The sequence below is a fragment of the Daphnia pulicaria genome, chromosome 7 (assembly GCF_021234035.1).
Source record: "Daphnia pulicaria isolate SC F1-1A chromosome 7, SC_F0-13Bv2, whole genome shotgun sequence".
In the NCBI taxonomy this organism is placed as follows: Eukaryota; Metazoa; Arthropoda; class Branchiopoda; order Diplostraca; family Daphniidae; genus Daphnia; species Daphnia pulicaria.
Genome location: NC_060919.1, coordinates 9228420 through 9236556, shown reverse-complemented (window position 1 = coordinate 9236556; position 8137 = coordinate 9228420). Strand labels below are relative to the sequence as shown.

Sequence of the window (8137 nt, the reverse complement as noted above, 5' to 3'; positions counted from 1 at the left end):
GATTTGCTACCAAAGCCACGTGCTGATAAGGGCCAATCAGGAGAGGGAGGATTGAAGGACGCAATCTAGCACTCGATGGTGCGACTCTCCTTCCATAATAACAATTCACGCAGACAGAAAATTTGAAAGAACAAAAAAAAAAAAAAATGGCCGACGTCTGTGGTGTGACAGGTTTAATATTCCCAGAGTAAATTTTCAAATTTTGGTTTTTAGTTTGTGATTATTTATGGAATTCAAACTCCACGCCATTTAATTAATTAATTGAAAACGTTATTTAAAGTATGCCAAGAAAACAGTGGTTCGTAAGAAGGTCAATTGTAATGGGGTTGTGCAGTTGCAATCAAAAGTCAGTCAAATCACATTAGAAAATTGACTGTTAAACTTTCATCTCTTTTTGTGCCGCAACAGTTGGAACAATTTATGATAATCATTTTTTGTGGATAATGTTAGAAGCAACTGATAAAAAAGGATAAAAGAGAATACTTTAAAATTCATTATTTCAATTTTTTAGCTCTACGTTCCTTATTAGCAGGATCGAAGGTATTTCTTTTTTGGTTCAAGATTTTATGTAATTTTCTATTGTTGGACACAATTGGTTTTAGATATTTCTTTAAAATAACTCCAATCGAGTCCTTAATTATCCCCACGACGTGCAATTCCACACAAAAAAGTGCTCATTTTTCAAGCTGGGGAACAATGAATTCCTCAAGGCCGCTGAGCATGAACGTGGACCCCGAGATCTGCACAAGGCTTTCTTTTACGAATATATAGATCGCCCACAGCCTGGAGACAAATTTGACGGAAGCTGGAAGGATACAGTAGACCACCATGGTTTGCAATTTTAAATTTAAATATTTTCATAAAAATGGTTTGTCACACTAATTGTTGATATGTATTAATTTTGAATTAATTAATTTTAATTAATTTTTAATTTTTATTTTTCTGTTTGCGTTTTTAGAACCAATATAATAAATAAGGAATATTTAATTTCCCTATCTTGAATATGTTTCTTTGTTTTTTTATTTTTATACGGTTTTTTTATTTTTTGTTATTACGGGTGGCACTATCGAGCGCTGGATGGCGTCGTTCTATCCTCCCTCTCCTGATTGGATCGGATCAGCACGTGATCAGAAAGGATTCTAATTGGATCTTGCAAGAAAATTTTTGCCACTTCTCTCCCCTTCATGGAGGACCATACAAGTTTAGTGGTCTTAACCATTGAGTTGGTCATGCCTGAAACCAAGAATGAAAATGCCAGAGCCAGCTATGGGCCAACGAGTGAAAGAATATGATAGCGGTATTTAGACTATTCAACTGGTGCCTGAATAACGATATAAAATTTTACATTTACATTCAAGCAACATATATAAATAGGATGTTACCCAGGATCCACAATTAGGAGTGGGCAATGGCCAGAGACGTCAATATACAATCGTGACTCAATAGAAATCACGTATCAATTCACTCAATATTATATACACTCTAGAATACAGTCGATTAATATACATAATTCAATAAATGATCTCAATTAAATACCTGAATGCAGAGTCGAATAAAAAAGACACACACAATCAAAGATATAAAACAGCGGATCAAATTAAGAGCTGTCAGACGTTACTACCGCAAAATGGCCTCTTACGACTCAAGATGACACAAGATTGGAAAAGACGACTGTGTTTCTGATCAGCTGATAATTACGCCCTCTAATTATTTGACGTGACATCTACCATTAAGAAAATACAACATAAATTCAAATCCACAGCAGACGAATAAATTACGCGTCGATTTTCGCTGGAACAATGCCCGCAGATGTTGTGGGAGTTTCCGTACCATCCGTAGTTTCCAATGCCATCTAGTAGTATTTGGGGAAGTAAAAATCAACATTTTGAAAAAGATCCCGTTATGGATAAGATCAAAGCGTCAGTATCGAAGATTTCACAAAATGGTCACTTCTGGTCATTTTGTGGCGTAAAGAGTCAGTAATTGCGCAATGTGAGACAAAATATGCAGTACTGGAAATGCACTTCTCGCATGCTAAGCGAGTGCTCTACCATCTCAGCTACATCCTCTTGATGTGAGGTAATTGAAGTGATTGCAGATATCTATAATCAAATCAAATACAGGCAGCGATGGCTCATCCGGGAATCGAACCCAGGAACTCTCGTCTAACCGAGAATCATACGACTAGACCAATGCGCGTTATGCTAATTACTAGAAACTATGTTTCATGTGTCTTCCTTCAAAGCGCATTGCTTGTCTTGTGACTTGCGTTTTGGGTTGAATTTTTACTTGTGACGGAAAACATTTTTCATCGCTTACGGAAAAGTCTTTCAATTAACGTTTTACGATTGCGGAAATAACTTATTTGGGAGAAGAATCCAAAGGTCCCTGGCTCGAAACCGGGTTTGGGCAGGAAGAATCGTTAGGAATTCCAATATGGTCTAGTGGCTAGAATAACCTAGCTTTCAACCAAGAGGCTCGTCGGACGAGTTTGGGAGAGCTCCTCAGGCCGCCAGGTGGTCAAGCCACTATACCAGTGTTTCTATGCCCAACCTCCCTCCCGACGCTAGTCTATTCTTCGGCTTGTGGTACGAGGACACCTTTAAGATTGTGTTCGGCAACACTTTCCCTAGGCCACAATTGTTGTCAGTACACCGTTTCGTCACCGGACTTGGGCTCAGGGATAGCCAGATTATGGCGATTGCCCCAGTCCTTTTGGTTGGCGTCCAAGTGATGGTAAGAGTAACACTGTTTGAAACGGCTGACGTAACAGCCATTCTAACATGGCGGCGCCCGACAAAATTTTATTGAAGGTCGTCAGATCAACGTTGTCATCGAGGACTAATGTGGAAGAGCGTTTTGTGAGGGTATCTGATTACCCAACGAATGCTAACATGGATGCCATGAAAGTCCGACTATGCGAATTTGGAACTTGCTTGACCTACACCGTGACGGTTATGTCAGTCCAATTTTCGGAATGATTCCGTTCCTTACTGGGCAACTCACTGTGAGAATGGCATGGTCACACCCAATATCCCCTATCTGCAAGTTGTTGATCATAAGGTATACATCCGATATGCCAACCAAACCGTAAAATGTCGGGAATGTAACCTTTTGGTTCACATGGCGCTGGAATGCCCCACGCGGAAGACCCACCATTTACCGGCCCCGCCGAAACCGCCACAGATGAAAAAAACTAGGGGAAAGGGGAATCTGATGTCCATGGTTTTCCAGCCTTCGGCTTTCCCGCCAAACACGCCAGATGAATTTCCCCCACTCACTGGTGTGGCTTGGACGGATGTGTAGAAAAAGAAGAAAAGTCAACAGCAGCAGGGTAATAAAGCTTCCGCCAGTGCCACCCCCTCCCTCCCTCATCGATAACCCAGTTGTCGGCCTGGGTGGTGGCAGAAACTCAGCTGGGGACGGAGACACCCTCGGCGGAAGCTTTATCGACAGAAAAAGTGCTGAATGCCTTGGCACAAGATCACGATGGCTCAAAAATGTCCACCTCTGATATGGTAAGATGTCGGCAAAAGAAACATACAGCTAAACGACCTCGCCGAAAAGAAAAGAGACACTGCCGAAGAAAAAGGAGAAAATCCAACATTAATCATGAAGGTAGCATTCATTAATATCGCAAGGATCAGTACTTCGGAGCGCCTGCAACTATTGCTCAATTATTGTGTGTCAAACCACTTCCATATCGTCTGCGTACAAGAAGTCGCCTTTCCGACGTACCCCATCCCAAACAAAGCTGGTACTGCAGTATTGGTAGCCAATAACATTTCCGTGCAATACCATAAGTGTGACCCAGATGGTCTTCTTTTCTGTGTAAATTTTGGTCCAGTGTCCTTCGTCTCGTTCTATGCCGCCTCGGGGCGAATATTCCGCAAGGAACGAAGTGTTTTTTTTCGTATTAACGTGCCTGCCTTCTATTTATTTGTCAAAAAACCAACTGTGATAATGGGAGAACTAAACGCGGTTGATGAACGCGGTGACAGTGAGTCCGGAAGGCAGGGACCACCCCTTCCACCCCAGTCGATCATGATTAGTCGCCATGATTAGTGGCCTGGATATTGAGGATGTGTGGAAGGCTTTGCGGCCCCGTGAAGCCGGCCACACTTATTTTCACCAGGGTTGATCGGCGCGGATCGACCGAATCTACTGCTTTCGATCTATTTGGGAAGATTTCAGCCTCATTGCTACTTATACATCTTATGTGACTGATCATGCGGCGCTTCACGCGGTGTGTTCCTTTCTCTCCGTGCCGGAGTCGTCCCGTACTTCCCAGCCATCCATATGGAAGCTCAATACAGCAATCTTCACCGAAGACTCTTTCCGGAAAACGTTCGAAACGTTTTTGCACCACTCCGTGTCTCTGCCGATACGGAATGCCAACGTGGTGGAGTGGCGTCAAGAGAATAGCACAAAGCTACTGCATGCGGCTTAATTGTTGAAAAAAATTGGTCTTTTCTACCAAAATTGCCTGCAAGACCTCACGGCCTGGACTCAGATCTCAATTTACCCGCCTTACGAGCTTTGCGAGAAGAAGCGCGTGAGTGGCAACTAAGAGCACTAACGGGCGCAAAAATCCGGTCACGAAGCGTGTCCGAATGCGACATGGACGACCCGTCCGTCTTCCATGTGTGGAAGGAAAAATGTAATGGAAGAAGTGTCACAATAGTGGAGTTTAGCCATGGAAGATGACCAACTCTTAGTGGATCAAGCTGGCATCAATGCTGCCCTCAAGGACGGATTCCGGTCTGTTTTTGGCAGAGTCCATGACGGAGACCCGCGCTCGAGTTCCCTTTTCTCGAGGAACATCACAGAACGGCCACTAATAACAGGATTGATGACGCTACCAACGCCCCACTAAATACACGCTACACAAAAAAAACTACCGTCAAACAAGAGCCCGGGAGAGGATGGCATCCCGTATGATTTTATAAACAATTTTGGGAGGATAAGGCCCTATTCTTTGTTGAAATGTTCGGCTCTGTTCTTCAAAATGAACGAGGGTCCCGTTCTTAGTCGGTCGGTCTCGTCCGCCTCATTCCAAAGTGAAACCAACCGAAGAAATATACAGATTGCCAGCCTATCACCCTCCTAAACTGTGATTACAAGATTACGGCGGAAGCGTTGGTTGCCCGTCTGAAAACGACGTTTTCGGTGGTGATCGGTGATGTCCAGCGTAGAGGTATTCCGGTCAGACGGATGGGTGACAACTAAAATCTCTATCGGGATGTCTCCGCTTTCAAAGAGACGTCGGTGTGGGCATTGCGCCAGTAGCTAGGTGTAGTGTGGCGATTGGGATCGATTTTACCAAGGCGTATGATCTGGTGCAACACGACATTCTGGGACGTAATGGAACAGTTTGGTTACCCCATCGATTTCATCAAGTTGCTCAAAGCTCTTTATCATGACGCCAAAATGCCCATTCTAAACGGCTCCTCGATAGCCGGATAGGTGCAGTGCTTGTCTTCCTTACGGAAGGGTTCCCCTCTCTCCATCCACCTCTACGTTTACTCCTAGAACGATTATTACTATGTTTATCGAAGAAATTGAAGGGCATCTCATTTTTTGGGAGATCAATGACAATGCGGGTCTTTGTCGACGATGTAGCGATTTTCACTGATGTCGACACCGACCTTACTATTAGTGAAAAAGTTCTTGACGACTTTTGTAAGTGGACATCCAGTCGACTTCAAAAAACGAAGTCCAGGCGGATGACAGCCCAAGCTACGCTTTCCTGGCCTTCACTTTAGACCGGGGGACATACTGTAGGCCCTTTCATATAGTCTAGTGGCCGGCAATATGAAGCCCGAGGTGCAGAGAACTCGTATGCTTCGGCTGTCATCCACCAGGAACGCGAGGGAGGATGATAAAAAATGGCGACTAGGCTTGGTGGGAAACTTGTAAAAATTACACTTTACTAGATTGGGAATAACTCGGTCAATCTAGTCTAGAATGTAAATTCCTTTTGGATTCGTATTGAGGGATGGACGAGTAAACTTTTGGGAGAATTTGTTTTTTTTTTAAAGGTAAGCATTTACCCAAAAAGCGATACCAAAGACCCCCCAAAATTGTTAAAATTTGAAAAAACCCAAACTTTAACATTAAATATCTCCCGAACGGCAGGGAATATTTAAATTCTGCAAACACAGGTGAATCCGGAGTAAAAAAACTGGATATGCCTGAATTATTTCAGATTTTTAGGTTCCATAGCGGAATGGGAAAAAAAAGTGGGGTCCATGGATTTGGTGCACTTGAGTGGTGGATTGCTTGTTAAAAGGAGTTTAAAATGTCTGTCAAAGAGAAGAAGGAGAAGAAAAGCAAGTTTCCTTATCTTTTTTTCTCATCCGCCAAACTTGTGTATCGCTCTTTAACAAGCTTTCTAAACTCTGGATAACAAAGGAGGCTCGACAAAATAGAAAAAAAACTCTTTGTGTGTCTCTGTGTGTGTAGAAAGAGAGTGTGTAGAAACCTGCGACGCGTTTATTCCCGGAACTTTCTTTCTCTATTTTAATTTGTCTCCCGTTTTCTTTCTGTGACAACGACGACGACGACAATCGGGGTCGTCCGGGATGATTCCCCACGACTCTTCCATCTTTTTTTTTTCTCTTTTAATTGCAAATTCAAAGATGGAAATGAAATTTGTTTTTTGTTTTTCCCTCTCTCCTTGTTTTATATCTGCGCCCAGCAGTGCAACGCGGAACTGGCTTTGGCAGACGTTGTTTTTATTTCGTGTTCACTCTCTCGTATTGGAAATATTTTTTTTTCATTCGTTTGCTATGATTAACTCTTATAGACGAAGTTTCAATATTAATTTTGCACTTTCTTTTCTCTCTTTCTCTCTCTCTCTCTCCAATTTTGATGACAGGAATTGAAAGTCAACTGGGCCACTTCATTCGGCAACGCAACCAAACAGGACACGGTCAGTAAGTTGCACCTCTTGACTATATTTTATTTTGTGTCATTCGTATTACGCGCCTAATGTGTGTTGTGCGTGAGTGTTTTTTCTTCAATGAAGGGTGCCATTTTTGAGCGAATCTTTTTTAATTTGGTTATTTATTTGTTTGTTTCCTTGTTGCGATTGGGAATATTTGTCTTTCTTGTTTTTTTTTCCTGCCATTCTTTTTATGTGTCTTATCGGCCGCGTCGCCTTCAAAAACATATACGCTTTCGCTTCAGTGTAAAGCTCTGGCAAAATTGGTTTTGTAAGAGATCTGCTACTTGTTCACCATAAACGGTGAAAGTTTCTTAGAAGAAATGCTCGCAGCAAATTATAGGAACCAGTCTTAACTTTAATTTATTCGCACTACCGTTGACATTTGGGCGGTTGTTTCCCAATAAGCACCGTGTAAAATATGGAAGTGAAATTCTAGCAACATTTGAACAAAAACACAAATACCTGTAAATACAAACTTGTGTCTAGAGAAATTGTAAAAAATTTTATATCTTCAAACATCCATCTGCAATATGATGTTCAACAAGAAATACGAACTGATGCAACAACCGAAATCCGAGTTCCAAGTTCTAACACAAAACTTATCAGGTAGCCCTAATTGACCTACTTATCGCTATAAATCCGTTTAGTCCCTATAGTCGCTTATTGTGTACATTGGAGAAACGTTCAGAACGTTCGATTGTTTTATACGACAGGATGAGAAAACAAATAAGTAAAATTTTTGTTGATTACATTAATATGGTCTTATTCCATTACTGAAATGACGGCAGACAACACAAACAATAAATATCCCTAGAGATAACACTGAGCATAGATATCAATTTGAATTGCTTGGCATTGGTGGCTTAAATGATATACTGGAAGACGACATCGAAAACGGGTAATGGAGTGGCGGGAACGAAAGGCGTATGTGAAAAATGAGACCAGTGAAGTCTAAAGAATTGCGAGTCCGTCCTCGCTGTGTTAAGGTTACTTTGATCAAGTCAATGATGCCCCTTGTAAAGTCACCTGCTTATTTTCTGGTAATGAGCCACAACCTAGCAATGGATCTGGTAATTTAAATTTTACTTGACTATCCACAAAAAAGAGATGCAAAAATTTAGAAAAGAATTGAAGAGTTTGAGATTTTCAATAATAAACTTATTACATTCTTAATTGATTTGCGTAGTA

General features: G+C 41.7%; 1 long non-coding RNA gene across 1 annotated transcript; it reads right to left on the bottom strand.

The window, feature by feature from the left end:
• Positions 1-1239: 1239 nt before the first annotated feature.
• Positions 1240-1767, bottom strand: LOC124348650. Its single transcript, XR_006920080.1, has 3 exons — positions 1537-1767; positions 1383-1482; positions 1240-1321 (listed from the first exon to the last, which is right to left on the bottom strand). It is a non-coding gene; the product is annotated as an uncharacterized LOC124348650 (long non-coding RNA).
• Between the last annotated feature and the right edge of the window lie 6370 nt (positions 1768-8137).